We start from the raw sequence: 16,219 nt of genomic DNA, 5'->3' as shown, positions 1-16,219 counted from the left end.
AAAAAAAGCAAAAAAATAAATAGGCTTTCTATGGCCCACAATTAGAGAGAGAGAGGTGGCACACCCAGGAGTCAAGACTGGCACACAAGCTGAAAGGGCAATATTAATCTCCCACTGTTTTTTTATGTATTTTTTTTTTTTTCAGGGAGACTTTAGAAACCAAATAATATTAAAAAAAGCAAAAAAATAAATAGGCTTTCTATGGCCCACTGAGTGAGAGATGGCGCTCACAGCAGTCAGGAGTGGCACACAAGCCCTGAGGACAGTATTAATCTCCCACTGATGGATGTAGTGTTTTTTTTTTTCAGGTAGATTTTAGAACCCAAATCAAGCAAAAAAATAAATAGGCTTTCTATGGCCCACAATTAGAGAGAGAGAGGTGGCACACCCAGGAGTCAAGACTGGCACACAAGCTGAAAGGGCAATATTACTCTCCCACTGTTTTTTTATGTATTTTTTTTTTTCAGGGAGACTTTAGAAACCAAATAATATTAAACAAAGCAAAAAAATAAATAGGCTTTCTATGGCCCACAATTAGAGAGAGAGAGGTGGCACACCCAGGAGTCAAGACTGGCACACAAGCTGAAAGGGCAATATTACTCTCCCACTGTTTTTTTATGTATTTTTTTTTTTCAGGGAGACTTTAGAAACCAAATAATATTAAAAAAAGCAAAAAAATAAATAGGCTTTCTATGGCCCACTGAGTGAGAGATGGCGCTCACAGCAGTCAGGAGTGGCACACAAGCCCTGAGGACAGTATTAATCTCCCACTGATGGATGTAGTGTTTTTTTTTTTTCAGGTAGATTTTAGAACCCAAATCAAGCAAAAAAATAAATAGGCTTTCTATGGCCCACAATTAGAGAGAGAGAGGTGGCACACCCAGGAGTCAAGACTGGCACACAAGCTGAAAGGGCAATATTACTCTCCCACTGTTTTTTTATGTATTTTTTTTTTTCAGGGAGACTTTAGAAACCAAATAATATTAAACAAAGCAAAAAAATAAATAGGCTTTCTATGGCCCACAATTAGAGAGAGAGAGGTGGCACACCCAGGAGTCAAGACTGGCACACAAGTTGAAAGGGCAATATTACTCTCCCACTGTTTTTTTATGTACTTTTTTTTTTTCAGGGAGACTTTAGAAACCAAATAATATTAAAAAAAGGAAAAAAATAAATAGGCTTTCTATGGCCCACAATTAGAGAGAGAGAGGTGGCACACCCAGGAGTCAAGACTGGCACACAAGCTGAAAGGGCAATATTACTCTCCCACTGTTTTTTTATGTATTTTTTTTTTCAGGGAGACTTTAGAAACCAAATAATATTAAAAAAAGCAAAAAAATAAATAGGCTTTCTATGGCCCACAATTAGAGAGAGAGAGGTGGCACACCCAGGAGTCAAGACTGGCACACAAGCTGAAAGGGCAATATTACTCTCCCACTGTTTTTTTATGTATTTTTTTTTTTCAGGGAGACTTTAGAAACCAAATAATATTAAAAAAAGCAAAAAAATAAATAGGCTTTCTATGGCCCACAATTAGAGAGAGAGAGGTGGCACACCCAGGAGTCAAGACTGGCACACAAGCTGAAAGGGCAATATTACTCTCCCACTGTTTTTTTATGTACTTTTTTTTTTTTCAGGGAGACTTTAGAAACCAAATAATATTAAAAAAAGCAAAAAAATAAATAGGCTTTCTATGGCCCACAATTAGAGAGAGAGAGAGGTGGCACACCCAGGAGTCAAGACTGGCACACAAGCTGAAAGGGCAATATTACTCCCCCACTGTTTTTTTATGTATTTTTTTTTTCAGGGAGACTTTAGAAACCAAATAATATTAAAAAAAGCAAAAAAATAAATAGGCTTTCTATGGCCCACAATTAGAGAGAGAGAGGTGGCACACCCAGGAGTCAAGACTGGCACACAAGCTGAAAGGGCAATATTACTCTCCCACTGTTTTTTTATGTATTTTTTTTTTTTCACGGAGACTTTAGAAACCCAATAATATTAAAAAAAACAAAAAAATAAATAGGCTTTGTATGGCCCACTGAATGAGAGATAGCACACACAGGAGTGGCACACAAGCCCTGACTGAGGCCAATATTTTTCTCCCACTGATTGATGTAGTGTTTTTGTGTTGAGGTAGATTTTAGAACACAAATCAAGGAAAAAAAAAATAGGCTTTCTATGGCCCACTCAGTGAGAGATGGCACACACAGGGATGGCACTGTAGCAGAAATGCCAATCTTAATCTTCCACAAAAAAAAAACAAAAAAACAGGGACTGTCCTACAATTACTATCTCCCTGCAGTAATCTAAGCCAGGTATGGCAGGCAGCAATAGGAGTGGACTGATGCACAAATTAAATAAAAAGTGTGGACAAACAAAAAAGATAGCTGTGCAGAAAGGAAGGAACAAGAGGATATGTGCTTTGAAAAAAGCAGTTGGTTTGCACAGTGGCGTACACACAGCAATACAGCTATCATGGAGCCTTCTAGGGCAGCCCAATGAGCTACAGCGCTGAGGGAAAAAAAAAAAAAAATAGCTTCCACTGTTCCTGCACACCGAAGGTGGTGTTGGACAGTGGAAATCGCTACAGCACAAGCGGTTTGGTGGTTAGTGGACCCTGCCTAACGCTATCCCTGCTTCTGACGAAGCGGCAGCAACCTCTCCCTAAGCTCAGATCAGCAGCAGTAAGATGGCGGTCGGCGGGAACGCCCCTTTATAGCCCCTGTGACGCCGCAGACAGCAAGCCAATCACTGCAATGCCCTTCTCTAAGATGGTGGGGACCAGGACCTATGTCATCACGCTGCCCACACTCTGCGTTCACCTTCATTGGCTGAGAAATGGCGCTTTTCGCGTCATTGAAACGCGACTTTGGCGCGAAAGTCGCGTACCGCATGGCCGACAAGCACAGGGGTCGGATCGGGTTTCATGAGACGCCGACTTAGCCAAAAGTCGGCGACTTTTGAAAATGAACGACCCGTTTCGCTCAACCCTAGTTGCCACAGTTTACTTATTTGAAGGCATAGGGAAGAAAAGGACAAGGTACTGCTGAGATTTGAACTCATGGATCTCCTGTTTACTAGACAGGTGCTTTAACCAACTAAGCCACAGCGCCAGACACTGCCACCTCTATAAATAATCGTATAAAAGGAGACTGTGGGTTCAAATCTAGATACCAGGTTGCCTTTCAATTGGGTTGGCTGCTGCGAAAGTATTTAACCCCTTTTCATTATGGCAGTTTTCCAGTTCGCAATTTTCTTTTCACCACCCCTTCATTCAACAGCCTTAATATTTATTTTTTTCTGTTCATATACCCATATGAGGGCTTATTTTATACTTTTGAATGACACCATTCATTTTATAAGGCTGTTCTAGAAACTAAGAAAAAAATTCCAACTGAGGCAGAATTGTGAAAAAATTGCATTTACCCCCATATCTGTCATTATAGGGCAGATACAATGCTTTGATTGCCTCTTGCAAAATTGCAATTCTTACTTTTATCTTTTTCTCATTAAGCTATTTTCCAATCTTGTCAGTTTATATTTGGATAGATTGGACTTAAATTGGTGTAGAATTACTAAATATGCACAATTTCATGGGGGGGGGGGAAGTGGGTGATATGATGTTTAATATTTTTTATTTTCTTCACATTTTTACAAACATTTTATTTTATTTTTTTACTGTATTTAGCAGTTTCTTTCGGGGACTCGGATTCGTAATAGTCATATTCTATTATAATAATTTTATTGCGCCAATATATTCCGCAGCCCTGTACAGTAAGGGGGGAGCATGTACAGACGATAAAGACATTACAGTACAGTGTTCATTTTAGGACATGGTCACAAATCAAAGTCAAACATCAGAAATACTCTGTCTGATACTTCATTCTGAGACTTGACTCTGGTCAAACATCAGAAATACTCTGTCTGATACTTCATTCTGAGACTTGACTCTGATACTTGAGTCTGATACTTGAGTCTGATACTTGAGTCTGATACCTAAGTCTGATACCTGAGTCTGATACCTGAGTCTGATACTTGAATCTGAGACCTGAGTCTGATACCTGAGTCTGATACCTGAGGCTGATACCTGAGTCTGATACCTGAGGCTGATACCTGAGTCTGATACCTGAGGCTGATACTTGAATCTGAGACCTGAGTCTGATACCTGAGGCTGATACTTGAGTCTGATACCTGAGTCTGATACCTGAGTCTGATACCTGAGGCTGATACTTGAGTCTGATACCTGAGTCTGATACCTGAGTCTGATACCTGAGGCTGATACTTGAGTCTGATACCTGAGTCTGATACCTGAGTCTGATACCTGAGTCTGATACCTGAGGCTGATACCTGAGTCTGATACCTGAGTCTGATACCTGAGGCTGATACTTGAGTCTGATACCTGAGTCTGATACCTGAGTCTGATACCTGAGTCTGATACCTGAGTCTGATACCTGAGTCTGATACCTGAAATTGGTAAAATTAGTAAAATTAGCTAAAATTAGTACCTAGGATCACTTGAGCTTGTGGTGCAATGGTAAGGCCGACGGCTGTAATCTCTAAACGCAGGATCCGTTTTTTTTCCGCCGATCCTTTTTTTTCTCCGCCAGATCGGTTTTATTTTTCTGCCGGATCGTTTTTTTTCTGCTGGATCCATTTTTTTTCCGCCAGATCCGTTTTTTTTCGGCCAGATCCGTTTTTTGGCGCAGGATCTGTATTTTTTTTTGGCCGGATCCGCTTTTTTCTGCCGGATCCATTTTTTTTGCCCAGGATCCGTTTTTTGTCTACCGGATCCGTTTTTTTCTGCCAGACCTTTTTTTTTGGCGCAGGATCTGTTTTTTTGCGCAGGATCCGTTTTTTCCCGCCGGATCCGTTTTTTTTTGCGCAGGATCTGTTTTTGTCACCGGATCCGTTTTTTTGCGCGGATCCGTTTTTTTGGCTAAGCATCCTTTTTTTTTACGCAGAATCAGTTTTTTGGCGCCGGATCCGTTTTTTTTGCGCAGGATCCGTTTTTTTCTGCCGGATCCGTTTTTTTGCGCGGATCCGTTTTTTTGGCTCAGGATCCTTTTTTTTACGCAGAATCAGTTTTTTGGCGCCGGATCCGTTTTTTTTGCGCAGGATCCGTTTTTTTCTGCCGGATCCGTTTTTTTGTCAGATATTTTTTTTTGGCGCAGGATCCATTTTTTTTGCGCGGGATCCGTTTTTTTGCGCAGGATCCTTTTTTTGTCAGATCCGGTTTTTTTTCAGCGGATCCGTTTTTTTTTCGCCGGATCCGTTTTTTTCTGCCTGATCCGTTTTTTTCTGCCTGATCTGTTTTTTTTGCGCCGGATCCGTTTTTTTGGCCGGAAGTGTTTTTTCCGGCTGATCCGTTTTTTTCTGCCGGATCTGTATTTTTTCCCGTAGGATCTGTGTCTTTTTGGCCGGATCCGTTTTTCCGCACCATCCGTTTTTTGAAAAACTCGCCGGATTGTGCCTGACGGCAAAAACCTGATGTGTGAAAGCAGCCATACTTTTCCATCACACATAGTTTTGGTTTAAAATAATAAGAAAAATAATAATAAAAAAATATAACTTCCATTGCTTGGATTTGAACCCACAGCTCTCTGTTCCCCAGTCTGATACCTGATACCTGATACTTGACTTTTCTCAAACATCAAAATCAAAATGTTTTCGTCTGATACCTGATACTTGACTACTTTCAAACATCAAAGTCAGCAGGTTTTTCAGATACTCACAGAAAGAAAGGGAAGAAAAGGGATCACTCCAACACCAGTTAAGCTGGTGGCTGAGTGGTTAAGCTCTTGGTTTATGGAATAGTATAGTTTTGAGTTCTAGCCCCAAATAATTTATTTTTTTTTTTCTTAAGTATCATATGATATGTCACTTTCTGCACTCATCAAAGAGATGTTTCACTATGTGACATATTATGTCAGGAAAAAAAACAAAATGATTTTTCCAGTTGCTGAGAGTGTGCATAGATTTCATAGCCAAAGAAAATTCCTGCATGGTAACAATTGGGCTTATGGTGTGGTGGTAAGGTTGCTGGTTGCGGCGTCTCATGTTAAAGCTTCTCCTGTTTGTTTGTTTGTTTTTTTGTTGTTTTTTTTTTAAATTATGCAGGTTACCACACAAACTCAATCATGTTACACTTTTAATATCTGACTTTCTTATCCCCCTGCCTTGTTAGCAAATAGTTTCAGATATGCGGTGTATTTACATCACATGGCCAAAGAAACTGGGTGGGAGCCACTGATTTACTATATATTTCCAAGTGACTGTACATTTACTTAACGTCATAGGAAAGGGTCTAATGATCAAATTACTTTATACAATTGTTTTCTTTGCATCCACCCAAGAACTGGTTGTAAATTCATGACCACTAGGGGTCTCACTAATCCACCGTCTACAGTCTGTGAGGGCGGGTCCTTCTGGAGCAGCAAAAACAGGAACTATGGGCGAGTCCTACACGATCTGATTCTGCGGGGGACGTGCATGTGTTCAGTGCCATCTCACAGATCTGCGGAGCATCGTTTCTCTCTGTAAGTTATACCTTCATTCATCTTGTCCAAGTGTTTTTGCAGTACCATTATATCTCCAACCATGAATTCTCAAGCACTTTTCCAAAATTGTGTAGTCAAGCTAAGTGAATTCACTATCTACCTTTCTGTTATTTCATAAGCAGTTGCGATGATAGGCATCTTCTCTGAAGTACTGATGAAAACAGAATCATTTTACTTCTGTTCAAGAACACTTTAGTGCTTCTATTGGTTTCTGCTCTAACTTAGCTTGTCCCATGACTTCTATCTCACTAATGATACCAATGACATAGCAGCATGTCTCCCAGTGTCAGACCTGGGTGTTTAGAGCCCAATAGACGAATGCGAAGGGTCACCCCACAGCTTAAAGGGAACCTATCACCCCGTTTTTTTCGGTATGAGATAAAAATACTGTTAAATAGGGCCTGAGCTGTGCATTACAATAGTGTAGTTTGTGGACCCCGATTCCCCACCTATGCTGCCGAAATACGTTACCAAAGTAGTCGTTTTCGCCTGTCAATCAGGCTGGTCAGGTCGGATGGGCGTGGTTTCTTCCCCCAGATATTGCGTAGTTTTCCGTTGGTGGCGTAGTGGTGTGCGCATGTCCAAGGTCCCGAATCCTGCACGGGGGTGTGAAAATAGCAGCGATGTCCGTTATTCCATTAGTGGTCGGTGGGCGCGGCCATCTTCCTTTGGCCGCGCGTGCGCAGAAGCGGCGCTCTGCTGGCCGCGGCTTCAGGAAAATGGCCGCCGCGATCTCCATCTGCGCACGCGCGGCATCCCGCGGCCATTTTCCTGAAGCTGCGGCCAGCAGAGCGCCGCTTCTGCGCACGCGCGGCCAAAGGAAGATGGCCGCGCCCACCGACCACTAATGGAATAACGGACATCGCTGCTATTTTCACACCCCCGTGCAGGATTCGGGACCTTGGACATGCGCACACCACTACGCCACCAACGGAAAACTACGCAATATCTGGGGGAAGAAACCACGCCCATCCGACCTGACCAGCCTGATTGACAGGCGAAAACGACTACTTTGGTAACGTATTTCGGCAGCATAGGTGGGGAATCGGGGTCCACAAACTACACTATTGTAATGCACAGCTCAGGCCCTATTTAACAGTATTTTTATCTCATACCGAAAAAAACGGGGTGATAGGTTCCCTTTAAGCTGTGGGGTGACCCTTCGCATTCGTCTATTGGGCTCTAAACACCCAGGTCTGACACTGGGAGACATGCTGCTATGTCATTGGTATCATTAGTGAGATAGAAGTCATGGGACAAGCTAAGTTAGAGCAGAAACCAATAGAAGCACTAAAGTGGTCTTGAACAGAAGTAAAATGATTCTGTTTTCATCAGTACTTCAGAGAAGATGCCTATCATCGCAACTGCTTATGAAATAACAGAAAGGTAGATAGTGAATTCACTTAGCTTGACTACACAATTTTGGAAAAGTGCTTGAGAATTCATGGTTGGAGATATAATGGTACTGCAAAAACACTTGGACAAGATGAATGAAGGTATAACTTACAGAGAGAAACGATGCTCCGCAGATCTGTGAGATGGCACTGAACACATGCACGTCCCCCGCAGAATCAGATCGTGTAGGACTCGCCCATAGTTCCTGTTTTTGCTGCTACAGAAGGACCCGCCCTCACAGACTGTAGACGGTGGATTAGTGAGACCCCTAGTGGTCATGAATTTACAACCAGTTCTTGGGTGGATGCAAAGAAAACAATTGTATAAAGTAATTTGATCATTAGACCCTTTCCTATGACGTTAAGTAAATGTACAGTCACTTGGAAATATATAGTAAATCAGTGGCTCCCACCCAGTTTCTTTGGCCATGTGATGTAAATACACCGCATATCTGAAACTATTTGCTAACAAGGCAGGGGGATAAGAAAGTCAGATATTAAAAGTGTAACATGATTGAGTTTGTGTGGTAACCTGCATAATTTAAAAAAAAAACAACAAAAAAACAAACAAACAAACAGGAGAAGCTTTAACATGAGACGCCGCAACCAGCAACCTTACCACCACACCATAAGCCCAATTGTTACCATGCAGGAATTTTCTTTGGCTATGAAATCTATGCACACTCTCAGCAACTGGAAAAATCATTTTGTTTTTTTTCCTGACATAATATGTCACATAGTGAAACATCTCTTTGATGAGTGCAGAAAGTGACATATCATATGATACTTAAGAAAAAAAAAATAAATTATTTGGGGCTAGAACTCAAAACTATACTATTCCATAAACCAAGAGCTTAACCACTCAGCCACCAGCTTAACTGGTGTTGGAGTGATCCCTTTTCTTCCCTTTCTTTCTGTGAGTATCTGAAAAACCTGCTGACTTTGATGTTTGAAAGTAGTCAAGTATCAGGTATCAGACGAAAACATTTTGATTTTGATGTTTGAGAAAAGTCAAGTATCAGGTATCAGGTATCAGACTGGGGAACAGAGAGCTGTGGGTTCAAATCCAAGCAATGGAAGTTATATTTTTTTATTATTATTTTTCTTATTATTTTAAACCAAAACTATGTGTGATGGAAAAGTATGGCTGCTTTCACACATCAGGTTTTTGCCGTCAGGCACAATCCGGCGAGTTTTTCAAAAAACGGATGGTGCGGAAAAACGGATCCGGCCAAAAAGACACAGATCCTACGGGAAAAAATACAGATCCGGCAGAAAAAAACGGATCAGCCGGAAAAAACACTTCCGGCCAAAAAAACGGATCCGGCGCAAAAAAAACAGATCAGGCAGAAAAAAACGGATCAGGCAGAAAAAAACGGATCCGGCGAAAAAAAAACGGATCCGCTGAAAAAAAACCGGATCTGACAAAAAAAGGATCCTGCGCAAAAAAACGGATCCCGCGCAAAAAAATGGATCCTGCGCCAAAAAAAATATCTGACAAAAAAACGGATCCGGCAGAAAAAAACGGATCCTGCGCAAAAAAAACGGATCCGGCGCCAAAAAACTGATTCTGCGTAAAAAAAAGGATCCTGAGCCAAAAAAACGGATCCGCGCAAAAAAACGGATCCGGCAGAAAAAAACGGATCCTGCGCAAAAAAAACGGATCCGGCGCCAAAAAACTGATTCTGCGCAAAAAAAAAGGATGCTTAGCCAAAAAAACGGATCCGCGCAAAAAAACGGATCCGGTGACAAAAACAGATCCTGCGCAAAAAAAACCGGATCTGGCGGGAAAAAACGGATCCTGCGCAAAAAAACAGATCCTGCGCCAAAAAAAAAGGTCTGGCAGAAAAAAACGGATCCGGTAGACAAAAAACGGATCCTGGGCAAAAAAAATGGATCCGGCAGAAAAAAGCGGATCCGGCCAAAAAAAAATACAGATCCTGCGCCAAAAAACAGATCTGGCCGAAAAAAAACGGATCCGGCGGAAAAAAAATGGATCCAGCAGAAAAAAAACGATCCGGCAGAAAAATAAAACCGATCTGGCGGAGAAAAAAAAGGATCGGCGGAAAAAAAACGGATCCTGCGTTTAGAGATTACAGCCGTCGGCCTTACCATTGCACCACAAGCTCAAGTGATCCTAGGTACTAATTTTAGCTAATTTTACTAATTTTACCAATTTCAGGTATCAGACTCAGGTATCAGACTCAGGTATCAGACTCAGGTATCAGACTCAGGTATCAGACTCAAGTATCAGCCTCAGGTATCAGACTCAGGTATCAGACTCAGGTATCAGACTCAGGTATCAGCCTCAGGTATCAGACTCAGGTATCAGACTCAGGTATCAGACTCAAGTATCAGCCTCAGGTATCAGACTCAGGTATCAGACTCAGGTATCAGACTCAAGTATCAGCCTCAGGTATCAGACTCAGGTATCAGACTCAAGTATCAGCCTCAGGTATCAGACTCAGGTCTCAGATTCAAGTATCAGCCTCAGGTATCAGACTCAGGTATCAGACTCAGGTATCAGACTCAAGTATCAGCCTCAGGTATCAGACTCAGGTATCAGACTCAGGTATCAGACTCAAGTATCAGCCTCAGGTATCAGACTCAGGTCTCAGATTCAAGTATCAGCCTCAGGTATCAGACTCAGGTATCAGCCTCAGGTATCAGACTCAGGTATCAGCCTCAGGTATCAGACTCAGGTATCAGACTCAGGTCTCAGATTCAAGTATCAGACTCAGGTATCAGCCTCAGGTATCAGACTCAGGTATCAGACTCAAGTATCAGACTCAAGTATCAGACTCAAGTATCAGAGTCAAGTCTCAGAATGAAGTATCAGACAGAGTATTTCTGATGTTTGACCAGAGTCAAGTCTCAGAATGAAGTATCAGACAGAGTATTTCTGATGTTTGACTTTGATTTGTGACCATGTCCTAAAATGAACACTGTATTACAGAGTAACACATAATTCCCCAGTTACAGGAGGAGTGAGGGTCCTGATCATGGACTACAATCTTTGTTGGGACACAATAGGCAGAAAATGCTTGTCGTGCACTTTACCGGGACCATTATTTTTTTCTACAGTTTTTGTGCATAAGTTTTATCACTATTGTCTCCCATTGCTTATTTTACAGACTCATCAACTATATGTCAAATTGATAATGTAATATGCATTTAGCCATAAAAATATATTTGCTGAAGTTCAAATTTCATCAGAAATCTTATAAGTGGCAAAATAATGCAATTTTCTATTACCAGTTTGTATAATTGAAACTTGTTAATAAAAAAAAAATCAATTCACATATATCTGTACGTGATAACAACACAACCCTAAATGTAAAATTGTTTAGGGAAAAGAGGATCTGCTGCAGAAAGTATTTTAAAAACAATTAATTTTTAATTCATATTATTAAAAAATAATGATATAAAAATCCAAGCAGATAGAACAAAAAATGACACGTCAATATTAGTAGCGTGATGAGAATATCCTGTTTAGAGTCATCATCATTGGCAAAAAAAGTATAATAAAGTGACCAAAAAATACTCCTCACTTCAACATTCAAACACAAGTAAATCAAAGGATTTAACTTGTAAAGTGCATGTGCATATATTGAAAAGCCTTAAACATCATCATTGTATTGTACTTTGTAAGCACTGGGCAATTTGTAAATATACTAACCTATTTAGGTGAGACTTCTTTTTTCCTTGCACTTTTCAGACAGCCTTTTGCTTCAGCAATACAATGATCATGTTTAAGGCTTTTCAATATATGCACATGCACTTTACAAGTTAAAGCTGTTGATTTACTTGTGTTTGAATCCTGAAGTGTGGAGTCCAAGGCTAGGATATTTTGGTCATTTTATTATATATGTAATATATATATATATATTATATAGCTTAGTAATGAAGAAATGTCAAATAAACACCTATCCATTACTAATCCTATAGTAGGTAAAGGGTTAAATAAAGACACAGCCAGAGTAAAGTCTTTTAATGAAGTAAAACGCTAAACACAGTTTGCCATCTTTATTATTCTGCTAATCCATGCGACACCCTCGTTTTCCTATGACAAAGAAAAAATAAAAAAGGAACAATATGCCCATACCTGTCTGATGTTCAGTCCCACGCCGTAATCCATATATGAGAGATTTATAATTTACAACCAGGAGCGGTGCTAAGATGCGACCACCCCAGCTGTAAGCCACTGGTGAATGAATGAGAAGTTGCCGTCACAGCATCAGTGACTAGCGCTGATATCACTGATGCTGTGCTGCTTCAAAGCCTGACCTGCGGTGAACTCTTGAGTGTGGGAAAATGAACTGTATTGTCCCTGTCCACAAGAACTTGTCCACGTGTCTGTGGTTAGGTGGACCTTCCCTGTGACTGCTTGGCCAGAGCACGGCTGATATTGTGCAACACGTGCTTATGTAATGCAGGGACAGCACACCGGGAAAAATAGCGATGGCTTGAAATCAAGATGGCTTGTACAAAGAGGTCACGGAAAGACTCAGTTCCCACTGTAATGATGCTGCCTGGTGTCGTAGAAAGGCAGCCTAAGGGGGCACTAGCGGGACTGCAGGGAGAGGGAGGAATGAGGCACATAGTGCACACAGGACTTGAACTAGGCTGGTCACGTGATCACTGCAGGGATGACGGGGAAGAGCTATCACGCAAAAACGGAGGGTCTGCAAGAAATGCAGGACACAGAGTACTAAGACAGAGATATAGTCAAAGGACAAGCCAAGGGTCAGGAGCCAGACGGGTGCAAGGTAACAAGGGGCAAAACAGCAGATTAGTCAGAGACAAGCCAAGCAGAAAACAAGGGCAGTAGTCAGGGGACAAACCCAGTAGTCAGGGGACAAACCGGGTTATACACAGCAAGGCACACACGCACAGAGGCACAATGATTACAGATGAATATCCTGGGTCAGCTATCTCAAACCGAGTAGACGGAAGTATAACCCACTCAGAACCTAGGAACCACCAGCATTAAATAGCCACCCCAGAACCAAAGAGAGGTGGACTAATTTAACCCAGACCTGACCAGGACAAAGCCAGAACCAGCCCATCCAGAGTCATGACACCCACAAGTCGAAACAGCAACATTTCCAGGGCTAGCAATCAGGCAATGTAGGTGTTTAATGTTTGGGCCTGTGGGAGAGTGGCTGGAAATTTCTGCCTTCTAGTAAATGTCTGGGGTAGGGACAACTGAATCCTGTGCTGGGACAAAGAAGTGGATGTGGTTGCTTACTGTTGTGTGTGTGCAACTGCTGGTTGTGGGCAGGAAGTATCAGTGCCTGCTTCATGGTCAGCAGATTGGGAAGGCCATAACACAGGGGAATGGGCAATGGTTTGACTCTCATACACAGATTTTTTACCCAGGCATTCTGCCCACCTACTGGGGTGCTTGGCTGCCATTTGCTTTTGCATGCTGGTGGTGCTCAGGTTGGCAGTGTTCTTACCTCTTCTTAACTTGGATTGGCAGATTCTGCAAATTACCATTGTTTTCTCTGAAGGACTTAAAAAAAAAAATGCCAAACAGGGGAGCTATGCACCCATGGCTTGTTATCTAGCCAAGTGGGGGGGGGGGGCTCTTTTGAACAGTTGACTGAGTTCTACTTCTGATGAAACCACTACCTCTTCTTGCCTGTTTACTTGCTATGGATCAATCCCTCTCTGCATTACTGTGCTGGCTAGGCGTGCCATCGTGCCAGGTTGGATCAATGGCCTAATCTTTGACAATGTCACCTTCCAATTCCTCAATCTGATCGTCCTTGTGAGTTGCGATTTGAGGCTGACCTAATGGCAACTGTGCCTCATTATCCTCCACCTCTTCAGACATGAAGTGACCTTCCCGAATGTGGCTTTCTCTTGTGTGTGGGTGCTCAAATGCATCACTGCACTCCACCTCCTCATGACACTCTGGTGCATGTTGAGAGGACAGACAAATTACAAGGGAGCGTAAACAGTTTCTCAGAGTGGCCAGCATTGGGGTCATATGTCTCCTGGGACTCTTGATGGTGGGAGGAAGAAGTACCATGTTAAGGATTCAGAGGCCCAGCCTCTTGGCTACTGTGTGGAAGACTTCTTGATGCTGCTTGTCAACACACTGGAGCCTTTGTCTGCCATCCAACCCACAACATCCTAGCACTTGCCTGCATCCATTAACAGTGTAACATGCTGACCAAATTTTGACAAGAACCTAGAACGAGATACAGTCACCTTCAGATCTGTCACATGGTCTTGGAGGGCACTATCACATCCACGTCTCTTACTTTCACCCTTTCTCATCTTGAATGCGTTATGCTTATGAAACAAAAAAATACTGGATTTATTTTTCACAAGAACCCTTAAAAAAGTCTTATGTACAGTACAGACCAAAAGTTTGGACACACCTTCTCATTTAAAGATTTTTCTGTATTTTTATGACTATGACAATTGTACATTCACACTGAAGGCATCAAAACTATGAATTAACACATATGGAATTATATACTTAATGAAAAAGTGTTAAACAACTGAAATTATGTCTTATATTCTAGGTTCTTCAAAGTAGCCACCTTTTGCTTTGATGACTGCTTTGCACACTCTTGGCATTCTCTTGATGAGCTTCAAGAGGTAGTCACCAGGAATGGTCTTCCAACAATCTTGAAGGAGTTCCCAGAGATGCTTAGCACTTGTTGGCCCTTTTGCCTTCACTCTGAGGTCCAGCTCACCCCAAACCATCTTGATAGGGTTCAGGACTGATGACTGTGGAGGCCAGGTCATCTGACGTAGCACCCCATCACTCTCCTTCTTGGTCAAAAAGCCCTTACACAGCCAGGGGGTGTGTTTGGGGTCATTGTCCTGTTGAAAAATAAATGATGGTCCAACTAAATGCAAACCGGATGGAATAGCATGCCGCTGCAAGATGCTGTGGTAGCCATGCTAGTTCAGTATGCCTTCAATTTTGAATAAATCCCCAACAGTGTCACCAGCAAAGCACCCCCACACCATCACACCTCCTCCTCCGGCCACCTCCATTCCTAGCACTGCCGGACACCACTACAGCACCACCACCATGCCGAGTGCTGTAGGACAGCCCACCCCAACGACCATGACAACTGCTGCTCCTGCTTGGACCTCATCCACGGACACCATGATGCAGCAGCAGGACCCTGGCTTGGCCTTCCGCACCGCCACCACGATGCAGCAGCAGGACCCTGGCATGTCCTTCTGCTCCACCACAACGATGCAGCAGCAGGACCCTGGCATCTCTTCTTCCCACAACTGCATCCAAGACTTCTCCCGTGCTTCCCCCATACTCTACCCCAACACATCAGACTCTCGCCTACCATAGAAACCTTCAAAAAGAACCTGAAGACTCACCTCTTCCGACAAGCCTACAGCCTGCAGTGATCCTGAACCTGCTGAACCGCCGCACAACCAGCTCTACCCTCTCCTAGTGTATCATCACCCATCCCCTGCAGACTGTGAGCCCTCACGGGCAAGGTCCTCCCTCTTTATGTACCCTTGTGCCTTGTTTTTTTGCTCATGTTTAATGTATTTGTCTATATATATTTGCCCCGTATTTCACATGTAAAGTGCCATGGAATAAATGGCGCTATAAAAATGTATAATACTAAAATAATAATAATGTCCTTCCACTCTGCCACCACGATGCAGCAGCAGGACCCTGGCATGTCCTTCTACTCCGCCACCATGATGCAGCAGCAGGACCCTGGCATGGCCTTCCAACCTCCAACCGCAACCATGCAGCAGCAGCAGCGGGACAAAGAGACTGACAGTTTGGCCACTATGACCAGGCCACAAGAAATGAGCCCGCAGAGGCTCCCCAGACTGCAGCGCCGATCCCAAAAAGGGAAAAAAACAAAAGGGAAAAAAACAGCGGACTATATCTATTCCTCCCCCCTCACCTCCCAATGTGTCTGTAATGTCAGGTTTGTCTCACCCTTCCAGTGTGTCTCAGCCCTCTCATGTGTCAAGCCCCATCCCCGATCCCAGTAATTTAATTGCCCCTTCTCCTGCCACCCCTGCGTCGTCCAGTCAGTCAAGCTTCATAGCTACATACCCCCCATTTCCAGCACTCTACCCCAAGCAGGCGCAGTTAATTTTTTTATTTGTTAAAAAAATAAATAATATTTTTTTTTGCCCCCGAAAAGGTTTGGTTCATTGTGTATTTTGCCACCGGCAGCACACACCGTGCGCCAAATAAAAAACTGCAAAACACACTTTATTTTTGGCCCACTTCATAGCTCCAGTAGT

The 16,219-nt window shown here is 42.6% G+C and overlaps 1 non-coding gene across 1 annotated transcript; it reads right to left on the bottom strand.

Moving 5' to 3' along the window:
- Positions 1-3,041: 3,041 nt before the first annotated feature.
- On the bottom strand, positions 3,042-3,116 carry TRNAT-AGU (transfer RNA threonine (anticodon AGU)). Its single transcript has one exon. It is a non-coding gene; the product is annotated as a tRNA-Thr (tRNA).
- Between the last annotated feature and the right edge of the window lie 13,103 nt (positions 3,117-16,219).

Source organism: Ranitomeya variabilis, chromosome 5, assembly GCF_051348905.1.
Source record: "Ranitomeya variabilis isolate aRanVar5 chromosome 5, aRanVar5.hap1, whole genome shotgun sequence".
NCBI classification, from domain to species: Eukaryota; Metazoa; Chordata; class Amphibia; order Anura; family Dendrobatidae; genus Ranitomeya; species Ranitomeya variabilis.
Note: the sequence above shows the minus strand (reverse complement) of the source record. Positions and strands in the feature narration are given on the sequence as shown.